The sequence below is a fragment of the Panthera pardus genome, unplaced genomic scaffold (assembly GCF_024362965.1).
Source record: "Panthera pardus isolate Hobbes unplaced genomic scaffold, ASM2436296v1 HiC_scaffold_21, whole genome shotgun sequence".
Lineage (NCBI taxonomy): Eukaryota > Metazoa > Chordata > Mammalia > Carnivora > Felidae > Panthera > Panthera pardus.
In genome coordinates this window covers 47340967-47366675 of record NW_026526777.1, presented here as the reverse complement: position 1 = coordinate 47366675, position 25709 = coordinate 47340967, and the positions used below count along the sequence as shown (strand labels likewise).

Genomic DNA, 25709 nt, shown 5'->3' with positions numbered 1-25709 from the left:
GGTTCTTTAGTCCACAGAGAATACTTATAACTACTTCCTTTCTTTTCTTCAACAGACTGAGAATGCAATTCCTTCCCAAAGAAACTCTCCATTCTGCTACCTGTGTCCCTCTATGTTTTTCAAGCCTGACGAGACACCAGCCAATGTAGGAGACCATATTAGACTCTCTGATAAACTTCCCAAGTAGTCTCTTTAAAGTCCCCTCTCTTTTTTTATTTTTTATTTTTTTAATATGTATTTATTTTTGAGAGAGAGACAGAGCATGAGAAGGGGAAGGACAAAGAGAGAGGGAGACCCTGAAGAGGCTCCAGGTTCCGAGCTATCAGCACAGAGCCTGAGGCGGGGCTCGAACGCTTGTACCTTGATATCATGGCCTGAGCCAAAGTCGGACACTTAACTGACTGAGCCACTCAGGTGCCCCAAAAGTCCCTCCTGTTGACTTCGGGTTAGGAGATATATTCCTTCCAGATCTCTCACCAAAGGAAGAAGGATTCTACTCCAAGCAATTCTCTCCAAAACAAACAACAACACAAAACTCTGATCTCAAAGTCCTCCCTACATATCTACTATTCTAAGCTTTCATACGGGTGAAGTATGTATGGTGTTTTAGAGTTAAACACTACTCTTGCTCACCTGATTTTCTCAAAATGTCAAAGGGTAGGCTGTAGCACAACCTATTTTAGTATTTTATATCTTAGGTCTTAGGTCTTAAAGTCTTGACCAAAGATTCCACTTCAAAGTTCAATATGGAGGTGTGCCAACTGCCAAAATGGCAGAATGAGGAACTTGGGAAATTCTCGTTCCAGAAAGCACTGATAAAAATGGTCAGAGTTATCATAAACAACAACTCTAGAAACTAACCAAAGGACACAGAACACATGAAAGGCACTTATTTTTAAAACTCTACTAAATCTCTAGCCAATAGTATTGTAATAGCATAATACGGTGACAGATGGTGGCTACACTTGTGGTGAGCACAGTATAACATATAGAGAAGTTGAATCACTATGTTACAACCTTCCTGAAATGAATGCAGTGTTGTGTATCTATTAAATCTCAATAAGAGCCCTGGAGGTCTATGACATTTTATAGCAAGAAGCTGTTCCTACCGTCCTCCAGTTCCACAGCATAGAAATTCTAGTTGGGAAGATAGGACAGCCCTGAGGATTTATAGCTCTATTGCCTTTCTGTTTGAAGAAGAGAGGAGATAACTGGTATTTGGAACAAAGTATAGAAAATCCCATGTCCAGGTGAATTGTAAAAAACAATAAAGATACAGTAGCAAACAATGTGGGAAGTTTACTGGTTGGGGTGACCAACAAAAGAGCAGACCGTTCAGAAATTTAATAGCAAGATTGAGAGGAGGAGATCAGCAAAGAGCACCTTGCTCTGACCCACTTACTCCTAGTCTGGAAGGCTGTGTATATATGCAAGGCTGTACCTCCTAAGAAGAAAGCTGAGAGGACTTAGCCAAATACTCACTAAAAGGGAGGCCTTGCAAATCCAGAAAGTAAAAACCAGGGAGAACTTGTAACTTCCCTGTATTTGAAAGTATTCCCTGGGCCACATGCAGATTAAACAGCAAAAGGTAGACTTACTTGTTCAAGATGTCTAAGCAAAACTTTAGCTATCACTGCCTGACAGTTAAACTATGCTGACCCAGGGGCAACGGTTAGGAAACCAGGCTTAAAAACAAAAACAAGAATGAAAAATAAAAACTGAGCTGACACATCACAGTATCAGAGTCTGAACACTGTAGGGGAAGACTCCACTGAACCAGCTCAAGAAGTCACTAAAACAAACAGCAGCAGTAACCTTCCCAGAGGAAAGATGAGAATTTAAAGTTGCTGCAATATATAATCTAAAATGTTCAGTTTTCAACAATAAAAACAAAAGAAACGAACAGACAAAGCCAGGAAAATGTGAGCCAGACACAGGAAAGAGAAGCAATCAATAATAAATATCTCTGAGGAACTTCAGATTATGAACTTAACCAACAAATATTTTACAGCATCTGTTATACACATGTTCACCGAACTAAAGGAAATCAGAAAGAATAAATGAAAGTAGGACACGGTAACATGGCAATAAAGAGATACAGACATTCAAAAAAATAGCCAAATGGGAATTCTGGAGTTAACACATAGCTGAAATGAAAAATTCACTAAAAAGGATAAACAGCAGATTTGAGCTTTCAGAAAAATCAATGGATTTAAAGATGCATGAATAGGATGCCTGGGTGGCTCAGTCAGGTAAGCGTCTGACTGACACTTGACCTGAGCTGACTTGACTTGATGCTGACTTGAGTGTCAGCTCAACTCTTGATCTCATGGCTTGTGGGATCGAGCCCCACATCAGGCCAGCACAGAGCCTGGTTGGGATTCTCTCTCTCTCCCGTTCTCTCTCTGCCCCTCCCCTGCTCACGCTCTCTAAATGAATAAACTTAAATATATATATATGCATGAATAGAAACTATGCAATCCGAAGAACAGAAGAAAAATAAAAAGAATGGAGAAAAATGAACAAAACCTTAGAGACTTGGGGGGGACAACAAGTATACAAGCATACATGTAAATGGAATCTCAGTGGACAAGAGAGAAAAAAAGGAAAGAAAAAATATTTGAAGAAATAATGGCTGAAAATTTCCCACATTTTATTAAAACCATGTCAAAAAGCTCAACCAATTTTAAGTGGGATAAGGACAGAGAAATGAACACTTATGTGACTATGACACGTCATTGTCAATCTACTGAAAATCCAAGACAAAATTTTGGAAGTCACAAGAGAAAAAAGGTTCATCATGTACGAGGTAACCAAAATAAGATGAAAGCATGACCTCTCATCAGAACAGAGGCTTGAAATTAGGAGGAGGACATATTCAAAATTCTCAGAGAACAAAACTCTTAACAATGTATACTATACCCAGCAAAATTATCCTTCAAGTGAAGGAGGCAGAGGCTGTCAGACTGGATAAAATCTGTTACATACAAAAGAAGAACGAAATCCAAATAAGATCTGTAGTTTAGTTAATAGCTTTATGCTAATGTCATTTTCATGATTTTGATCATGTTCTATGGTTATGTAAAATGTCACACTGGGGAAATCTGGGTAAAGTGTATATGAGAGCCCTGTGATTTTTTTTTTGTCATTTATTAAATTATTTCAAATTTAAAAAGTTATTTAAAAAGTCCAATACAGGGGCGCCTGGGTGGCTCAGTCGGTTAAGCGTCCGACTTCGGCTCAGGTCATGATCTCACGGTCCGTGGGTTCGAGCCCCGCGTCGGGCTCTGTGCTGACAGCTCAGAGCCTGGAGCCTGCTTCAGATTCTGTGTCTCCCTCTCTCTCAGACCGTCCCCCATTCATGCTTTGTCTCTCTCTGTCTCAAAAATAAATAAACATTAAAAAAAAAAAAAAGTCCAATACATGTTGATAGATCTAGTTTATATGTGCAATTTTCATTCCAAAGTTCTAAAGAAGTAACAAAAGAGTCCTATGGGAAAACTCACTAAGGTTTACTTTCTTCAGGATAAAATTACTGGTCATTATTGTTAGACGGTGACAGCATTTTCAATTCCAGTTACAAATAGGCACCGTTTCATCCTTTTATTTATTTCCCTTCATAGTAGTAGATATTTTAAGTTTTTGTGAAATTAAGGCATTCTGTCCAGCTCACCACATTAAACACTGGGAAAATGTTTTTTCCCCCACATCTGGCTCAGTCCTGGAAATCTTATTGCAAGCAGGTTGCACAACGAGTATCACGAATGCTCATGAACCAGCAGTTTGGGAGGTTTTGTGTTTTGTCTTTTATAACTAAGCTGAATAACCAGTGTCGGTGAGTATACATGGTTTTTTTTGTTTTGTTTTGTTTTTGGCTGCCCTGTCATTAGAAACTTCCTGAACACTAATGAGAGGGAAATTTGGATATGCTCTTTAACATACTCGCCTGTGCAATGCAACTTTTGGCTTTCCATGAATGCTTAGTAGTGTGTGGTCTGTCTAAAACGGTTTTAGTCGTACTGTCAGGGCAAGACGGGCTTCTCTGGGAAAAGTGAACAAGAACCAGAAACACACTAGTCCATTTTCTTTCCTGCACAGTGTGATAGGACAACAGGAAGGGAAGAGGCCATCACTAGGTTTGTGGCCTCTGGAGGAAAGGTGGATAGGCGAAGGATCTTTTTCTCTTTCCTTCCATTTCATTGTGTGACAGAACAGAGGAGGTACTAAGGGACTCAGCATGGAACTAGAGGCAGGCTTCCCTGCTGGAACCAGACTGATCTAAGTTCAAGGTTGTCTCCTCTTTTCTCTGACCGTACGATCCTGATCTTCCATTCCCAAACCTGTGAAATGGGGGAAGTGGCCCCCACACCTCACAGAGGCAGTGGGATGATGAAATGAGAGAACACATGTCAGTCATCAAGCACAGTGCCCAGCAGGTCACAAATATACAAAATAATCATTTGCAATTGTTGTTTATGAAATTGGCGCTTCCCCCCACCTGCCTCCGCCAAATTGCTTCAATTTCCTGAGACTTCTTTGGCTCTTTGGAAATTTCTTTTTTTTTTTAATTTTTTTAACGTTTATTTATTTTTGAGACAGAGAGAGACAGAGCATGAACAGGGGAGGGTCAGAGAGAGAGGGAGACACAGAATCTGAAACAGGCTCCAGGCTCTGAGCAGTCAGCACAGAGCCCGACGTGGGGCTCGAACTCACGGACAGTGAGATCGCAACCTAAGCCAAAGTCGGATGCTCAACCGACTGAGCCACCCAGGCGCCCCATGGAAATGTCAAAGAAATTCAAGTAGGCAAATTTGTTAAGCAGCTCTTACAAAGACTGTGTACTTTTTCATACTCAACAATGAGTTTTAGTTAGAGATTGTACTCCTGCTTTTGATCTGCTAAAATTTAAAAAAATATATTGGGCCACTAACTTGTCTGCATCCAAACTCAGAGCTTTCTCCATTATGCTGGATATAGAAAGGGGTTCCAAAAGCAAAAAGGGCAAGGTGCCATGGTTCCCACCATCACCATCTTTCCCACCATCACCATCCTTGTTACAATGGCATGACTAAAGTTTGAAATTCTTAGATTATTTTGCTGGAGCTTTTTTAAAACCTAGGCCAAGCAAAGAGTTCGCTATCATCAACAGGCATAGAAAAATAAAGAAACAGCAGGAATTAAGATAAGTAAACGAATGGCTTTTTTATTAGATAGAAATGTCTCTCAAGCCATATTCTCAGTGTACCACAGACAATCTGTTAAGAGAATTTTCCTGTTCCCAAAGAAATCTAAAAGCATGCCACCAGATACAAAGGTGCAGATTGATTCCCTCGGTCTGTTTCCTAAACCAGGAACCCAATGGTATTGAATTTGCCTCCCATTTCCCACAGAAAGACACCTGGTCCCAGTGGCTAATGTCCATGCTATTCCTTTTGAACTGATTTTTTCTGCTCTGTTTTTACTCCTAGGTCTCTGGTACTGCTTCTTTATCTCTCAAACTTCTATTATTGAAAGTTCGTTATGTAAACAAACCAGTATATATGGAATTCCTACTAGAGTTTCAGAGAAGAAGTAGGCAGTTTCAAATAGAAAAGGCTTGATAGAAAAGGTGAATAAGCTGCTATTCAAAATCCTGAACAAGCTTAGATGTAGAGAAATGGGAGATGGAAACACTTTCTCTAGGAAAAGGACATGAACAGTGAGCCACAGCCACATTGGAGATGCTCTGTCCTGTCTCAGTTTCGTCCGGTGCTGTGCCACTGCCCTCACACGTTCTCTACAGGATAGTCTCTGCCTGCCCCTCAGGGTTCTGTGTAAACTTACTCTCTGAAGTAAACTATCTCTTTATTGACTGTCTTTACTATCTCCTTATCCTACAAGGTTAGGACCCTTGCATTTCTTTTTGAGCTCTCTCACCACACTGTTATATACCACATTACCATTATATATAGCGTATGTCTCCCCTCACTGTGAGCAGCATGAGGGAAGTTCTAGCTCCTTCCCCTGCATGAGCCCCAAATGATCCCTCAATTACTACTAACTGAAAAGATGAATGAACAAATGTGGGCATTTGTATGGAGTGCTGGGGAAAACCACAGATGAGGTCTTGTGTTGAGAAATAATCAAGGGGAAACAAAGCCTATTTATAGATCCTAGACCGACAAAACTGGAAGACATTTTAGCAATGTTTACTTTATTTTCTTTTTATTATTTTTTTAATTTGCTTACTTAATTTGAAAAGTTCACATTCATTAAACATTTCCTAGGTGCCAAGCACGGAGCTAAGTGATTTATATACACCACTTCATTTCGTCTTCATAACAAGAGAGGAATTATTATCGCCATTTTAGAGATTAAACAAAACAAAACAAAAACCTTAAGAAAAGTTAAGTGATTTGTCTAACTGGCAACTCAAATTGAGGCAGACAGTCTCCCAAACCACACTCTACAAGAGAATTCTGTCTTCCAGGAAGACTAAGAAACTTTCCCCAGGTCATACGGCCCTAGAATCCTGACCCTCTGCCTCACATCAAATTCTTACTTTCTATACCATTCTGCCACTCCATCAAAGACCCTAAAGGACAGGCATTAATTCCAAGACATCATACAATAAACAACTGCATGTGAAAGAATCTTAGCAGAGAGATGGCATGATGGGAGGAGCACTTTGTATTAGTTTGCTAGGACTATGGTAATAAAATGCCACAAACTAGGTGGCTTAACCAAATAGAAGCTTATTTTCTCACAGTTCTAGAGGCTGGAAGTCTAAGATTGACCTGTCAGCAGGATTGGTTTTTTTTCTGAGGCCTCTCTCATTGGCTTACAAATGGCCACCTTCTCCCTGTGTCCTCACATGGTCTTTCCTCTATGCCCACATGCCCCTGGTGTCTCTATGTGTGTCCAATTTTCTTCTTCTTATAAGGACACATTCTGAGATCCTGAGCTTAGAGCTTCATCATATGAATGGAGGGTGGGCACAATTTAGTCTAAAACACACCAATAATGTAAACATAGCCATTAAATAAGAAGCATATGGTCGCTAATGGAGAAATGCGGTGTTTGAGGAGAAAGGGGCGCAGCCAGCCAGAGAGGTCCAGATGTGTTAGGAAATGCATCTAAAGGAGAACTGTGGATGTGATAAAGAGGAGAGGCCACAGCATCTTTTAAATGGGCACGCCTCCCTCCCCCGGTTATTTAAAAAGAGCATGCATGCGTGCACCGGATGCATGCATGTACACACACACACTCTATAACTGAAACACAATACGTAACAGTTCATTCCACCACTTCACAATTGCGAAGTCTAATCCAGATGAACCTATTGCAAGGGCTGAGGAAACTGGCCTGCCCAGTTTCACAGGCTGCATTACAAACAAAGTAAGAATGTTGCGTCACCGCTGAGCCAGTTGTCAGCTTTTCTTTCCTTGACTCTCTGGTTTGCTGTTATTTTCCATTGTTTCATCTCTAGATGGCCAAAACCAAGCCACCATTCTCACTGTATGTCCAGTTCACAAAATTTTAAAATTGGAAGAAATATGCACAACTACCACCCAGGCAGAACTTCTTTGTGCAAATATACAAGCCGAGGCCTAAAGGTATAAACAAACCTAGTGGAGAGACCAAGGGCAGACTGCTCCAAAATATTTTGTTTATTTATTTTTAAGGGTTTTTTTTGTTTTTCTCATTTTTTTTAATGTTTATTTTTGTGAGAGTGACAGTGCAAGTGGGGGAGGGGCAGAGAGAGACAGACAGACAGACAGACAGACAGAATCTGAAGCAGGCTCCAGGCTCTGAATTGTTAGAGCAGAGCCCAACGCGGGGCTGGAACTCACAAACTGCAAGATCATGACCTGAGCCGAAGTCAAACGCTTAACCAACTAACTGAGCCACCCTGGAGCCCATGCATGTTGATTATTTTAAAATAAAAGATACTTAAGAAATAGCCAATGCAAAAAGAACACTCTGACTGCCACATCCCACCGTCCCACCCCCACCTTTGTCTACAGAAAGCAGGAAATAAATCTCCCATGTGAAAGGTACCCTCACTGGACCAGAAGGTAAAGAGAGACATCCCCATCACCAAAGATAGGGAATACCGAGCTGAAAAGGCTATTTGAACAATCTTTGTTACTTTTAGTAATTTAGTACCCCAACCCAAATTAGTTTAGGATTCCTTATCAATTAAAGTGCCTAAACATAAGTTTTCTTTGTCCTATTTCTCACAAATTTATTGTCTCTGTCTAAAAAGTATACAAACTGCCTACCCTGGTCATTTCTTTAGAACTTGCTTCTATGCACACATAATTAAACTTTGGGTTTTTTTTCTCTTGTTAATCTGTCTCATGACAATTTAATTCGTAGACCAGCCAGAAGAATCTTGAAGGGTAGAAAGAAATTTTTCCTCTTGACACTAGCCAAGTTCACCCAGTAGGAAAAACAGCTGAACAAAGTCTTTCACTCTCAACCAGCTACTCTTTCTTTGTACCCTACCACATTCCCTCCTCTCCCCTGCCCTTCACATACTCAGGCTAAAAAGGAGATGCATCCAAAATAAAAAGGATATAAATATATATAAATATATATATATATTTTAGCCTGACCAAAATCTGAAGTTGCCAAGTTATTATTTGATGGTGCAGAATAGGCTCAAGATATGAATTTGAGAGAAATGAAAAACTGAATTTCTATGGTTGGTCAAATAAAGTTTTAAAAGAGTCATTTTCATCTTTTACACTTTTCCGAATTTGAATTATAGTTATAAGATGTTAACTTGCAAATATGAGGTGGACTATTTAAAAAAAAATTCCTCTTGCCACATAGACGAGTATGGAATAATACCACATTGACAAGTGTTAACTATATTAGGTTCATTTTCAGAAAACGTAGAATAACGTTCTTTTACTTAAAAGAAACAGATACATTAATGCCCTTGGTGTTACCACTTTTTAAATATACCTAATGACATGACACAAAACGCTAGCAAAAAGAGAATGTTTTGAGAAGCATGTTTACTTCCACAGCTTTCTCTCTCCAGACCAGGAGGTTTGCAAAAAATGCTCCCCTAGAGAGTATTTGTGTTTTGTTGAGGGTTCCACTCCCCCTTAATTGCTGCCCTTTTTTCATGACGTACTCAAGATTGCCACAGGAGGGGAAAGCCATATCTTTTTTCTAAAGTAAACAGTCTAGGGAAAACCCCCAGGAAAATCGTCATGTTGGCTTAAATGTTTCATGAGAACCATTTTATTACTGAATGAAATTATCAACATTTTGGGTTTGTTTCACTCTTCAACTGACACAATAACTATTTCAGGCAGCTAGTGAGGTAGTTAAAATATGGATGTTGACTGTGAACTTGAAGTGGAAAAGGTTGACAAATAAATATAGCAGGACTGTGGAAGATAAGAGGAGCCATACACCCACCCATCCGAGGCACTACCAGGAAGCGAAACCACTAAGCTGGAAATGAGCATTCTACTTGTCCTGGATTGTGTTACATGAAATAGGAATTCAAATCCACTGTTCTTTTCTCAGGTTGTAAGGAGCTTTAGAAATTTGCTTCTAGATACTGTGAATGGCAATTCGCTTTTTAAAATAAACCGGAAACCCAGTCTTTTGAAGGATGAAGAGCTGTGTAAATGTGCCTTTGAAGGCAATACCCTCAGGAGTTCTTGATCTTTTTTGTACCATGGACCACTCACTCTGGCCATCTGGCAAAGCTAACCCCTGAGTAGAGTATGACATTATAAAGTTCATGAAATAAAAACATTGGATTACAAAGAAAACTGATTTTATCAAAATACATGGAGTCTATGCAGTCTAGTACACCCCTTATATGATACTTATATATGCTTCAGAGACTTGCGGTATGTTTTCCCCCTCTACTTCTGTGGAACTAAAGTTCTAAAGTTCAATGTAAAATTTTTGAGGACCGAAGAGCTCACAGCACCATAAAGGGTAAAATGATAAAAACAAAAAACAACAACAACAACAAAAAAACAGTTCTTTTTTGTGCTACCTACCTCTGCTAGCACCATAATAAATGTGTAAACCCAATCTGAATATTTAGACGTTGCATGTAAAAAAACACAGGCTGGAATAAATTAGAAACACCATCATTTGCTTCAAAATAGGAAATTTACATTTTCTCAACCTTAGAGCAACAAGCTAGAGAACAGTACCAAGGACATTGGTAGAGTCTGTAAGAATATTTCTACTGAGCTTCTCTGCTGGTGACATAAATGTCCCTCCCTCCCAGTGAGCTTGCAAAAAATATGAAATTAACAAAAACAGTGCTACATTCTCCCCTTCAGTTTGCAGATGTCCCCTTCATTCTTGGACAGGAAGAAGTTAGATAACTACATCTAAACCACAGCCTAACAAATATGGCCAGAACCCAGGAATAAAGTACAGAATGACTTTCCAATTCATGGCGTGTCTCATTGAGGTAGGAGGAAAGGAGGCCAGAGAAGAACCTTGAGTGGCAAGCAGTGCATCTGGAAAAGGTCCGAGCCAGATGCAAACTTAAGGGCATTTGACCACAAAGAGCTTCCCCTCCTCTGCATGTTGCCAGGCTTGACCCACACAGACTCATTGCTCTCATTCAGGAAAGTGCCCAGCCATCCTTAGTGCAAAACTAAAGAACTTTAATGTTATAAGGATTTAAATATATATATATATATATACACATATTTATACATATACATACATAAATATATATATATATATATACGTATATATATATATAAATAATGAATTTTGAAAAAACAACAAGATTTTCTTCTAAACTTTGAAGAAATGTAAGAGTCAGTATTTCAATAATATTGTCATTCCTGAAAAAAACATGTCGATTATGGTAACCAGCTGTTCTCCAAAGTTCTAAGGATTAAAAAAGAAAAGGAAAGGACTTTTAGTTGCAAAATCAAGGATGTATTTCAGGTTGATGAAAGAACATCCTGATAGCAAGGCTATAAAAGAAAAACTTTTTCTGATGGTCGATTATTACTACCACATGTTTTGGCCAGCCTTATACTATAGAGCTCTAATGGTTCAAATTCTATAAAGCAACTAAACTATCTTGAGGGAGCACTGATGGCTTCCAGGAGCCTGGAGAAGTAAGCAAAAGCTGAGGAAAGCTGAAGGGTATGATATAAGGCAGACATAAGAACTTACCTAGGCACCCAATAAAGGCCGGCACAGCAACTGTTAGGCAATCAGAATTTAAAATGACAATGACAGTTCTAGCAACTAAGACAAGAAGAGTAAAAAGCCCAGTATGGTGGCTCCTGGAGCAGGTAAAGGCACTGAGATTTGCCAAAGTGATATCCAGTCCAGGCAACTGGAAAGGTAAGAATCCGACAAGAGTGAAAGCAACAAATTCAATCCCTTCCTACAAAATGCTAGAAATCAAGCCAACTTGTAATTACTCCCTGCTAGTTAATAATTACCTTAGATAAAAAGGTCTGTATTCTATAAGCTCATGAATTTCTATGCATTGTTTTAGGTGTTTTGTTTTCATTTTGTGTTTTGGCTCAGGGTACTGCCTGTTCATCTTAAGGATTTCCAGATTTTCTTGCTTGCTTGCTTTCAAAACTCCCACTCTAGAAGAATTCAGCCATTCTAGCTTCTCTGGGTTTGCTCCTGGCATTTAGCTAGAGAAAAACCACATAACCTGGCAGACTGGTTTTATTTTCGGTTCACATTCTCAACATTCACAGAGGCCCTGGACACTACACAGTATCTTTCTAAGTTTTTCCTGTGAATTTGCATCCCCATTCTAGAAAATGGCTTTCTTCTCCACCTTGCCTCTCCCCACCCCCCTCTCTTAGCTGGTGACCTCATCTCCCTTCCCTGAGAAAACAACACCAGAGGGAAGTGTCTTATCTTCCCACCACCAAATCAGCAAACTCCCTGTACTTGCACTTCAGTCCCGTTTGCCTTCACCAAGGAAGCAGAATTCCTCCTCCCGTTAAGAGACCTGACCCCGCAAGTGGCTCTTGGGACACAAAAGCCCTCTCTCTTCTGTAAGTACATGATAGTCATACCTCTCTTTTCTGAACAAACAAAATGACTTTCTCCTGATGACCTGATGAGCAAGCCCATAGAAGTCCCTCTGCTTCATATTCCTCCTCCCTCCATGTTTCCACGTTTCTGCTGCATTTACCAACAGATTTCTCCAGAGGGCCAGTTGTTCACAGGGTATCCATGCTCCCAGAGTCCTCACCCCCCATCCACGGGCAACCTCACGCACACTTTCTGTCCCCATCACTCCACTGAAACTGCTCTTAATCAAGATCACTAATGACCACCAAGTTTTCAAGTGAAGTCACTTTTCTACCCTCTGTTTCCCTGGAACCACTTTGCTTCCTTTGCACCCACGACATTACCCCAATCTCTGGTTTTCCATCCAGCTTCTTGCTTGCTTTCTCGAAGGCTCAGGTACCAGTGCTTTGCCTGGAGCCCCCAGCGCAAGCCACACCCTTCTCTCTCCATTCACCTCCTACGCTCTCTCCTCTCTCTCGGCTTCTCATCCCTCACAGCCTCACTTTATGCTTACGTTTCACCTCAGGGAAACTTTTCAGTCCTGCCCCTCTCCAGATTATTCTCAACTGTTGGAATCAGGTTGCTTCCTTTATCATCTGTTTATTGTTTGCTTAATTATTGCCTCTCTCTTCCAAGAGGGAATTAATCACACCTGCTTTATTCACCCAGGTCTCCCCTACAGGGATCACAGTGCCTAGCATGTAGTCAGTCTGAATTAACACTTCCTGAATTGGTGAAGGAGTAAATGCATACAGCCCAGTGATCACCAATTCCTGGTAATATTAGCTCTGGATTTTTCTTTTTAACCCAACAAGTAAAATTCTTTTTCTTTTTTTTTATGTTTACTTATTGTTGAGAGATAGAACATGAGCAGGGGAGGAGCAGACAGAGGAGACACAGAAGCAAAAGCAGGCTCCGGGCTCCGAGCTGTCAGCACAGAGCCCCACGCGAGGCTCGAACTCATAAACTGTAAGATCGTAACCTGAGCTGAAACCAAGAGTCAGAGGCTTAACCGACTGAGCCACCTAGGCACCCCTCAGCAAGTAAAATTCTTAAGTGACAGAGAGAGCGCAGATTTTCTAAATTGTTTCCTTTAATATCTGTTCTTTTTCTAAGTATTAAAAAGATATATTTTTCCTACCATTTTTCTAGGAGTGCTATATACTATATTAATAAAACTGTATTTTCCTCATAGAAAATTATGATTTATACAAATGTGTTTTCATTCTGACAATTGTTCACGAGGTATTAATCAACCAAACCAATCTGTCAATCTAAAACATAATTTAGGGGCACCTGTGTGGCTCAGTCAGGTAAACATCTGACTCTTGATTTCGGCTCAGGTCATGATCTCATCATTTGTGAGACTGAGCCCGCACTGGGCTCCTCACTGAAAGCACAGAGCCTGCTTCAGATTCAATCTTTCCCTCTCTCTCTGCCCCTCCCCCCTACTCTCACTCACTCCCTCTCAAAATAAGTAAACTTTAAAAATAAATAAGTAAATAATTTCAACAGGAAGAATTTCTGCAAACACTGAAGGAGTCTCACAAAGTTGATTCTTTTATTACTTTTCATTGATAGCAGAGACATCATTAGTGGTAAGGGTAAGAAAAAAATCCCATATAAATATTATGAGCTTTCATGTATTTAAAATATAAATTCTTGGTGAACACCGCCTCAAAAAATAAGTACCAAGTGGTAGTCTATAAGCAACCATCTTAATAATCTGCAGTTAAATTTTTAACTAACCAAGAAATCTCTTTAAATGAGAATTTTTGCTATGTGGCATCTTCCTAAAATATGTTAGTACCATCTTCTAAGGATCAAGGGTCTAACAATACTTTGAAGTTCTTATCTGAACGTGAATTCCCATTACATATTGAAAGCAGTGATTTAGAAGACTGTGCCATGAACTACCGATAACTCTGGTGTTACCTTTTTAAGATCTAAATTTGTGACCTCCATCAATTTTAAATTCATCTGCCTCTTCTTCATGACAGTTGAATGGAAAGGAATACAATACCCGTTTGAGGTTTACGGTATATATAACAAGGGACTGATGGACATTAAGCGATCTTAATTACAGGGGCACCTGGGTGGCTCAGCCGATTAAGTGTCCAACTCGGGCTTCAGCTCAGGTCATGATCTCGCAGTTTGTGAGTTCAAGGCCCACATTGGCTCTGCACTGTGGCGCCTACTTGGAATTCTCTCTCTCTCTCTCTCTCTCTCTCTCTCTCTCTCTCTCTCTCTCTCTCTCCTCCCTCCCTCCCTCTCCCTCTGCCCCTCCCCTGCTTATACACCCTCTCTCTCTAAATAAATAAAATTAAGTCATAAAAAAAGATATCTTAATTACAGATGCAGGTGCCTATACAGCATGTCCTCACAGCTGCATGCATCTGTAGGCCCTTTTCCCCAAACTGCTTTTCTGTAAATTCTTACATAATTGCTTTAAATTTCTTTCCTCAATACTTTCCTAATATTGAACCAAATACATGTAAAAAGTCTACAAAATGGATTACCCTGTTGTTTCAATAAATTAAAAATGATATTTGTACAAAGTGGAGATAAACCGTACTTCCAAACAAGGTTGTAAAGGTAGACTAAGAATCAGAAAGGATCAAAAACACTGAGATTCACACAGCAAGAGCAGCAAAATTTTGGTGCATCTCTTTTTTTCTCAGGCAGGTGCAAGTATCAAAAGATCAGAACAGTGTCTGCTCTGGTTACTGTCCTCTTTGGAAAGGACTCCAGAACCAACTAACCGTTGGGTCCCCCCAACTGTCCCCGCCCTAAGCGTCAATGAGTAGATGAAGAGATGCTAGTAAATTCATTTTCTCTAAGTTGGTTCTCAGAGTGGCTCAGTCGGTTAAGCGGCCGACTTTGGCTCGGGTCATGATGTCACGGTTTGTGGGGTTCGTGGATTTGAGTCCGGCGTCGGGCTCTGTGCTGACAGCTCAGCCCCTGGAGCCTGCTTCAGATTCTGTGTCTTCTTCTCTCTCCGTCCCTCCCTCACACTCTGTCTCTGCTTTTGTAAGCATTCAAACAAATTATAAATAAAAAGTTGGTTCTCGACAAATATGGATGCTATTTTTCCTACAAAACCTTCATAAAGAATCGTGTAACCCTTAGTCTTCATCTTCTCTACATGAAACAAGTCGAGATGTTCCTGGAGCTGTGGGACATTCTACAAGGGTGTTGGCCCACTTCCCTGAACCCTCCTCAACTTCTCTGGTTTTGTAGACTATGACAGTCTATGAGAATAAAAATGGCTTTCTTTCATTTTTCTATGCATCTCACCCATTTTTAAAGAACAGGTTTCAGGCGACAATAAGAACAATTTTCCAAAATTGAGAAAAGCGATAGTTATAGAATTTGTATTTCCAGTTTAATGTTTAGCCTTTGATATTAAGACCCCCCCCCAACACTTCAAAATTATTGAGGACCTTTTTTTTTTTCAATATATGAAGTTTATTGTCAAATTGGTTTCCATACAACACCCAGTGCTCATCCCAAAAGGTGCCCTCCTCAATACCCATCACCCACCCTCCCCTCCCTCCCACCCCCCATCAACCTATTGAGGACCTTTAATAAGGCCTTTGGTTATGTGAGTTATTTCTTTTTAAAAAAATTTTTTTAATGTTTATTTATTTTTGACAGAGAGAGAGAGAGAGAGACACCTAGCATGAGGGGGAGGGGCAGGGAGAGAGGGAGACACAGAATCTGAAGCAGGATCCAGGCTCTGAGTGGTCAGCACAGAGCCCCGACGTGGGGCTCGAACTCACGGACCATGAGATCATGACCTGAGCCGAAGTCAGACACTCAACCAATTGAGCCACCCAGGCGCCCCATGATTATGTGAGTTATTTCTATTGATATTTACCATATTCAAAATGAAAACTGAAAAATAAAGGATTTAAAAATCACATTGAAAGAGGCAATTCATAAACAAAGACACATGAGTGGCCAGTATAAAATTGCCCAACCTTATTTCTGAAAAAAATATACATTTGAACAAGATACCATTTTTCATATAACAACTAAATTTTTGGATTTATTGTTGTTTGTCCCATGTGACTGATAACACGGTGTTAGCGTTATCATAGGGAAGTTCTACTCTCGAATACTGCTTCTAAATTGATACAATTTTTCTCAAGAGCAAAATGGCAACAATAATTTCTAACCTTCCGTGAAATTCTGTTGAGCATTTTTGAGAATCCTTCAAACACTCAATTATTATTATTACTCCTATTTTACAGTGGAGAAAAGAGTGCTTTGATAAAGCAACTGGCTTATGATCTTACAACTTGTAAGTAGTGAACTTTTGTTAAAACCTGGGCGTACACTCTTAAGAATCTATCCAAAGGAAGTACAATCTATCCAAAGTTGTGCACAAACATTTACATAAGGGTCTTTGCTGAAACGTTATTTGTAACAGTAGAAAACAAATCCACCTGAATATCCAAAAATCAATGATCAGCCAATATAACATTTCCACAGTCCAAAAATTACATGCTGGTGAGAAGCACTCTTATTCATGGGTAGATAGCCATTACTTGTCCAGTACCTGGCACACAGTAGGGACTCAATAATATTTGCTTCAGATAAGAATGAACACAAACTTATACACAAGTATAAAAAAATCATGTTTTAACAGACAATATCATGCCTGAGGGGTAAGCATGTTATAAAATAGCAAGAGTAGCATGTTAAACTAATGAAATAAGGAGGCCGTTAGATAAGGTGACACTAATGCCTTGGTGGTCTACATAAGCAAACCAAAGTCCAAAACGGTCTAAAAACTAACCCTACATATTGAAACCTAAGGACAACCAACCACAAACAGCCAACTAGGCTTTAAACTACAGCCAATCAATAATTTTGTTACATTGATTCCACTCTTTCTTGATAGAAGTCTCTTTTTGGAGAGCCTGCTGGGGAAGTGCTTCTGTCCACTTTTGTTTTGCACTGTCTCGTTCCACTTAACTGTTGCTCAAATAAACTTTAAAAATTTTTGATATGCTTCAGCTTACCTTTTAACAAATGTAATCACAATTTTGTAAAATGTACCTGTGAGTGTATGTATAGAAAAATGTCTAGAAGTATAAACAGACGTATATAAATGAATTCCTGTCTCTTTGTCTCTGTACTGATGCCTAATAGTTAATAAATATTTGTTGACTGACTGACTGAATGAATGAATGAATGACATTTTAAAAACAGCCCTTGAGGAGGGGCACCTGGGTGGCTCAGGTGGTTGAATGTCCGACTTGGGCTCGGGTCATGATCTTACTGTTCATGAGTTCCAGCCCCACAAAGGGCTCTGGGCTGACAGTTCAGAGCCTGGAGCCTACTTCAGATTCTGTCTCCCCCTCTCTCTGTCCCTCCTCTGCTCATACTGTCTCTCTCTCTCTCTCTCTCTCTCTCTCTTAAAAATAAACATTGAAAAAAATTTTTAAAATAGCCCTTGAGTGGATTATAGGTCATTTTTTCCTTTCCTCCTTTGCAATTTTCTATATTTAATGAAATTTAAGCAGTGAGTATGAATTATCTTTGTAATAAACAAGAATATTATAAAACAATCATGCAGGGAAATATTGTTAGGAATTTTGGAATAAAAACAGCAAATACAGACATCCCATAATCCAATAAAATATAACTTGTATCTTATTTTCCTACTTGTTTTATGTGCTGCATCAACAATTAAAAATATCAGATGTTACAGAAAAATGGCAAGCTTAATGTTACACAGTTAATTATTACTGGGGTTCAGTATAGAATCCAGGTCACTTGGTAGTTTTTTCCATTACACCACACTGCTTAGAGTCCCAGAACACTAATGAATGAATGACAGTATGGGCACTGCAATATTCACTGTTTAACAATTCTTCTTATCAGTGAAATGATTTGCTAATTATTTGATACGAGTAGAAAACTCCAAAGTTCTAAGAAGTACTACATGTGCATGTGACATGAATTGTTTTGGTGGGTTTGTGATCTTCCTAATGGTGTTTCCAAATTTGTACATTTTGGAAGAGCATACGTGCATTATTCTGGGGAATGGTCTATAGATTTCACAAGATTTGTAAAAGGGTCTGTGATTTAAAACAAAAAAAAGCAAAGTTGAGAAAAATTAGAGCTATAAAGTCTGCAAGCAAGAGGAGGGGAAAACACTGAAGGTAATTACAAGGCTTATGAGAGGAAAAGGAACCACAGCTAACTCTGTCTTCCTCTTTTTTATTCCTGGAACTTGTGTTTTAATATACAAATGACATGGTTTTATGATTTTGCTTTCTAAGTAGTGACACCAGGAAAGACACTGCTGGGTTACAAACACAGGCCAAATTAGCTCTACGGAATGAACTTTTTATCAGGTACTAGGAAATCTATTTAATAATTTTCCTTTTCCTATTAAAATACAAATGCAAAATACTTCAAAAGTGACTTACAATGTTAAAAGGACTGTAAGTCACAATTGGGGTGTTTTGCATTTATGTTTAAGTAGGAAAAGGAAAATTATTAAATAAGTTTCTTTGTTTCTTGTTCCATAAAATGTGCTTCCCTTTCAGGAAGTCTGCAAAGCTGCTTTCAGCAAATGCAGAATGCACACTTCTCTGTGCATTTCACAATTATTGCTTAATTTAAAATTTAACTCTTCCTTTGCTCAGTGAAAGCAGCAAATACTTGCTTCTTATCCCAACATCAAACTTGGTTGGCAGGGTCTAGGGACCTCCAGGAATAAAATTTTAAAATTCTTAACAGGGTTTGTTTCACTACGATTCCCTGCAAATATCTCTTCAGCTTCAATTCCAAATTTCTGAAACAAACAGAAATAAAACACAAATCCTCCTTGAACTCAAAGGGTTGTACATGCAAATATCCTAACCAAGAACTGACACCCATCCAGATGAGATGCCTCTACTATATACTCTCCATGTGCCTTGGCCAAATAAATGCTTACATCATCAACCAGTGTGACCAGCGTTTCTTGTTCTACTCTTTGAGATGAAAATCATTATTTTTAACACTCCAATGATTGTAAGTTCTAGGAGACTTACGTAGGTTAAGCCACTCTTATTTCAAAGCCAAATGCCTTTTTTAACTTTTTCTAAAACAAAGTTACCAAAATAGTATCCACACTCAAAACGTAACTTTGGTATTTGCTCAAAACTTGCTCAGGATCTAGCTCTGTTCTCCAGGCTCCTCAATTAACTTAGGGAAGGGCAAATCAGAATACCAGTGGTTTTACAATTCCTTTTCCAACATGGTCTTTCTTTTCTCCTGACGCTGCAGCATATGAGAAACCCAGGAACACTTTGCATAAGTAATCGAAACGACTTTTTTTTTTTTTTTTTTTTTTTTAAATTAAAACGTTAACAGAGCCCACAGACTCCATCGCTAAGGAGTATTAGTGGCTGTCAAAAACCACACCGCTCTAGTCCGGGATCGGTAACCTCAGGGAGGCATCACGTGGAGCTCTAACAAGAGCCACCTCACTGCCCTGTCGACCGGTCGCTTTCTTTGGGGGCTCTAAGTAAGGGAAACCCCTGTCGTTCCATTCGCCCATGCCTTTAGACCCCGGGAAGCAAGCTGGCATTTGTTACGAAGAAATTAAGTGCCCTGATCTGAGTCTCCTTTCCAAAAGGCAGAGGAGAGGCAGACTTTGTAAAGCAGCGAACCACCGGTTTCCCTCCGTCCTTTCTCCCTTTCAAGTCAGATACGAACTTAAAAGCTAAGGAGCGTGGGGGAGAGAAGTGAGCGGGGCAAGAGTAAATATATTGCTTACTGTTCCCAGAGTTACATGAGATTCTTCAGGCTCCTTTATGCCTCTAGCTTTCTGTCAGGATCCTTTTTCAGCCGGGACGACAGAGGAGTTCAAGTCCAATCCTTGGTAGGAGGGGCTAAACTGTGGGCTGGTTTCCTTCAGTCTTCGCAGCTGTTTTAAGGTGGAATGAAAGACGAAGCGAGGGAAAGCAATGTTCTCGAAGAAGCGGGTATCTTAAATGTAAATGTTAACTTCTCAGAACCGGAGTCTGAAGTCCCAAAACATGCTTAAATAGTATGTAAGTGAGCTGATCCGAAACCACGTGGATGCTACTGTGTGTGTCTGTGTGTATGTGTCTGGAAGCACGTCTTATCCTTAAGTAGTTACAGCTTCCTCTCCACCGCCCCCCCCCCCAACAAGTAACAAAATTGAAAAGATGAATAACCTAGAGCATTTTTGCATTCTTTAAAAGGGCAAAGTTTATAACAAACCCAAAATATAAAATGGATACATTTTGAAGAACAATAGAAGACCACTTTAATTATTGCACTATGTGTTAACTAACTTGGATTTAAATTTTTAAAAATGCAATGGAAAAATATCAGTATGATATAATCGTTGGGTTAGATCACTGGGTTAGATAATTATAGGTTTATTAATTAACACATTTAAAAATTTTCTAATTTGGTAAATTGACTACAATTGTAGTATCCCATTACCTCTTTATAATATATATAATAACTTTATATATATGATATATAATAGTCAACCTAGTTTTAAACTGAAATAAAACAATACTAAATATATTTTAAAAGTATATAATCTACTCAAATAGTTCCTCCCCAAACTCAAAACACCTGAGTTGGTAACTGAGTGTAAATTTAGGATTAAGAGCATACCAAAGGCTGTAATACACCTGTTGAGATATAGAGGGAAAAATCAAATCACGTTAAATTACAAGTTGGCAACACAAATTGAAAAACCCGGTATCACAGTAATAAGGGAGGTGTACTGTTTAGATTTATCCAAATTCCACAAGAATGGATCAGTGTCTTTAAAGATTGACATATTCATTTAGTATATCATGTTTTCAGGACCTTCTAGTTTTGCTTTTAATCAAATACTGAGCACATTCTCCTAGCTCTCTTGTAACATTTTCAAAGAATGTAATTTCTGTAAACTCTGTCATTATGGCTTCTCGATCATCTGCTTTCTGCAGCCCAAGAATCAGCTCCCTTTTGTTTTTTTGGTTTTTTTCCCCCATAAATGCAACCTGGCATACTATAAATCTCTCCTTCCTAAAAAAGGCCTGTAGTGTCTCAGGGGATCAAGATATTTTTCTTTTCAAAGAAGACCCTGAATTTCTTGAAAGGTGGTGTGTGTGCAACAGAGGAGCAGAGAACACGTTGCTATTTCTCACCCCTCCCCCCGGGTATAATTGGTGAAAGAGTATGTTTCACAGGGCAAGTTCATCCTACGACTCTGACAGAAAAAGACTCCCTTTTCATGAGCTTCATACTGTTCTAGTCAGTTTGATAATCAAAAGTTGTAGCTCTCAATATTCAGAGAGAGAGGATTTCTAATATGTTACATGTTAAAAATAGGAAAATGTTTTGATTAAAGGCTTTTAAAGAAAAATTCAGTATATGCTATGGCTAGAGTGAAAACATATGGGGAGATGTTTGCCTCTTTGCAAACTTACTAAATGAGACCGACTTATTTCCATACTTGCAGTGAACAAAAGCTTCTGCAAGTATGTCCCCCCCTCTCTATAACTGATATAGACCACCTCCCATTGCTTCACTCTGTGTCCTCTGTGCCCACATCCATTTTGGCTCCTTACCTATGATCTCACTGTTTACACAGACCCGTAAATGGATGGTACAAATTCAGATTTACTACCTTCACTTTGTCCTATTTTCTCCAAAATTATGTTACTGGCTCCAAGGACCTCCACCTCCACTAGGTGAGAGAGACACTGCATGCATAGACTGCCTCGGGCTGTAGGACCAGTTAGATCTGAAGACCCCTCTTCCCTGGGCCTGTGATCAATGAAGATCATTTAGAGGACTACAGGTGCAACCCATCTGAAACTGAAGGTGTGGTAGCAGCCCCTTTAAATCCAGTCCCTCCTTTTGCATTATTACTAGTCAATGAGTTTCATACCATTTGTTACTCATCAACATCTTAAAATTTTAGACTGGATAATAAGCTCTAATAATAAGCCCTAATAATAACTAGCACTGGATAAGTAAGCAAATGGAAAGTCCTAGAAGTGGCTGAAGTAATTAATAAGGAAGTACCTACTTGTCAAAACTCATGGCTCAAAAAATAGAAAAGAAGAACTTGATGTTTTTATAATTGGCTTTTCTTTATATGAAGTTGCTTTCTATTTTTTTACAACTTCTGCTTCACGTATCCTATACTCTTAACTACGCAAAAATGATTTGTCTCCTATGAGCTTGGGCTTGAGGAATGAGATACTATTTGTAGTAAAATCCATACATTCAGTGAAAATGATTAGCTAGTACGCTAATTGATACTCAGAGTGCTAAGAGTTGGATAGGAAAGTTTAATCCAGACTGCAGATAGAGAAGATTCTAAATGTTCACCGATTTGCTCAGAATAATATGTCCTTCTTGTCCACTATGGTTGAGTATTCTGGTGCATTCTGCAACTGTATTTATAGTAAAATAATAACCTGGTATTCTTACTACTTATCTGTCTGTGAACATCATTCATATGAGTCATTCCTGTCTTTAAGTACTGATAAAATCAAGTTAGTAAAACTCCTGAATCAAAGAAAATCGAAGACATTCTCACCTGTGAATTTTTTTTTGGCATCCAGCTAATTGACCCTCATCTTTGTCTCAGCACAGAAATGAATTCTCCTTGCGCACCTTTCCCTTAAATTCCACTGAAATAATCATTCTGCAAAGCTTAACTCAATTGCCACTTTGGAAAATTTCTCTACCAGCTCCCCTTTCCGGCATAAAAAATCTTTCCACTTGAGAAAGAACATTCATTCGAGCCCTAGTCAATTTGTTTTATACTTGGCCATGAAAGCAAAAATATTTTATGGTCTATGATGACAGGAAACGAGCCTTCTTCATTCTAATCAACCCTTTCCCCCACTCCCCAAGTCCGCATGATATTAGGGGCTCAAAGGATATGTGTTGAATCTGTTATCTATGATTTTGGGCTCAAAAATATCTGGAACCTGACACCCAGATAACATTCTACTTGCTGCTGCATTTTCATCATTACTAAAGAAGAGAAAGTTTAGTTTTTCTAGTCCCCCCCCACCACAAATGGTAGTAAAATTCCTGGTAATATGAAGCTAATCTGAAATTAGGAGTGGAACAGACTCTAATTAAAATGTATTTATAATAAATTTAATAATTAGGTGGCATGATGAAAGCACAGATCTAGAAAGTATTTGTGAACTATAAGAACTATATTTGAATAGCTAAATATCTACTAGAATCACCTGTACTTTTCATATACATTGACCACAGCCATACATTTACATCAATATTTTGACCTGAAAAGTGGAAGCAATAATTTTCTCGTAATTATTATCTTTATTTAAAAAAAATTTTGTTAACGTTTATTTATTTTTGAGACAGAGAGAGACAGAGCATGAATGGGGGAGGGTCAGAGAGAGAGGGAGACACAGAATCCGAAACAGGCTCCAGGCTCTGAGCCGTCAGCACAGAGCCCGACGCGGGGCTTGAACTCACGGACCGCAAGATCATGACCTGAGCCGAAGTCGGACGCTTAACCGACTGAGCCACCCAGGCGCCCCTCTTAATTATTATTTTTAATTGAACATGTTAGGAATACTACTTCTTTAAAATGTTTTCCTTCTTAATTTTTTTTTAATATAGTAAGAGGACTATAACAAATAAAGCACTAGTAATATCACTGTTACTCTTTAAATAGAGCCTATAAGGAGCTAGGTAGTTTGTATTATTACTACATTTGTAGCATCCTTCACTATAATCATGAAATTAGGCATTATTATCTTTATTTGGAATCCTAATATTACATAAACCCAGAAAATTGGCAGTGAAGTTAGAATTTCAATCCAAGTCTGGCAAACTTGACAATTTTTCCAGTATATCATACTATCTCATAGCAAGTGTTGTTGAACCATCTGTTCAGCTTTGTGCCAAGCCAACCAAATCCCTGACGGTGGTGGTGGTGGTAGAGCCACTGGTAGGAAATGAAACCTGTAAGTAGCCAGGCTAGAACATTCCATCACTCTCTTCTTCATCAGCAAATGGTCACTCTCTTGCCTCTCCTTCCCACTCCCAACTCCTTCATTCATCTTTGGGTTTCTATATTCAAAATTTTTATATCTACAGTTTCCTTATCATTTTGCTGTGAAATATTAATTTATACTCTTACATTACTATTACTTTCATATATTATCATTGGGGTTCACCCCTGCATCTCTTTTCCCCTCTTAACATCACCATAGACTTCATTCCCAGAAAAAACTTCCCTACAAGTCAGATCATTTTATTGCCAGACTCCTACCGTGCAGTTTTCTCCACGCTTCTATGGACTTCTACTACTATACCTTAAAAATATTTCTTTTTTTCTTACAGATAAAGAAGTGAAAATCAAATCAGGATCCCTTTGGATTTTATCACAAATTGTAAATTTATATTGTACAATTAGAATGGGTCATACATTCAACAATTAATGTGACTTAATACACAGTAGAAAATTGGGACTACAGATACACCACGTTCAGGAACTTTTGACAAAGCCAAGTTGTCCAACGTTTAACCTACTCAAGGAAATAATTTAGCAAGTTGTTTTCTGCTCTCTAAGATCCCCCTTAATTTGGTAAAGAAAATGCTTGGCTAGTTTTAGCAATTCTGTCAGAATGGGCACCAGCCCAATTACATGGATCAGAGACCAACTTGCCAGCACTTAACAGAATTGTAAAAATGCTTGTGCTCTTGGAATTTAAATATGCTGATGACCATGAGAGGATCTGAGCCCATGTCCTTTGCTTTGAAGGTAATCCTGAATAGGAAGAATTACTACTAAGTGAAAGTCTAGGCTTCTTCAAGTAACTGAGCTCTGAGAGATGTCAGTAGTGTTTTCATAAGAGGGCTAAGATAGTAACAGCATTCCTGTACTTATGTCTATAAAACCAGTGACTAAGCATCTTCAAAAGCACTTTTGCTATTTGTCCAAATATGTTGTCATGCCCAAGAATTTCTCTTTGGAAAATCTTCCATATATAGATAGATAGATAGATAGATAGATATGGATATAGATATAGATATCATTGATATGTCATTGTTCTCGGATGAAAACACAATGAAAAAAAAGCAAGTAACTCTTAATCTTCACCCAACTAACAAAGATAGTCACATACTAGAATTTAATTTCATAACATTTAATCTAACCTTTAATCTCAGTTTGTCCCAAATCTGTTTTTTACGTAGAGTGAAATTTGAGATAATTCACAACAACTGTAACAAAATTCCAAAAACTGCTATGAAAAAGCCAAACACTCATCATAATCAAATCCATTCCAAATTAACAAAATGATCCTACTGTTTTACTTATATATAGATAGGACCATTGAGGAGAACATTGCTAACACAAAATAATTAAATATTTCTCAATTAATATCCTACTGAGATACTTTTACTTTCCTGAAAATAGCAGCAGACTGGTTCAAAAACTGAATTAAAAACAAAAGACTAATATCCTAACCAGTTGTATGCCCGTTCTTGCTTATAATTTGATACAGGTAAAGAAAGCATTATAATATCAAATAATATTTTGATTTATCACTAAAATAGGAAGAGAGAAAAGAGTGTGACTATTTTGCTACAAATAATAGTTCTAGAAAAACAATTTCCCTTTCATTTGGTTC

General features: G+C 38.7%; 1 protein-coding gene across 3 annotated transcripts in view; it reads right to left on the bottom strand.

Annotated features, from left to right (window-relative positions):
• Positions 1 to 20069, bottom strand: part of PLA2G4A (phospholipase A2 group IVA) — a 159927-nt gene extending 139858 nt beyond the window's left edge. The window contains exon 1 of one of the 3 annotated variants that reach the window (XM_019426657.2): positions 19823 to 20069. The gene's annotated coding sequence lies outside the window, so the exon portion shown is untranslated. Of the gene's footprint in view, positions 1 to 11169; positions 11367 to 12383; positions 12778 to 19822 lie in introns of those variants that run through there. The other 2 variants (XM_019426677.2, XM_053909207.1) reach the window with 2 other exon arrangements.
• Positions 20070 to 25709: the final 5640 nt, after the last annotated feature.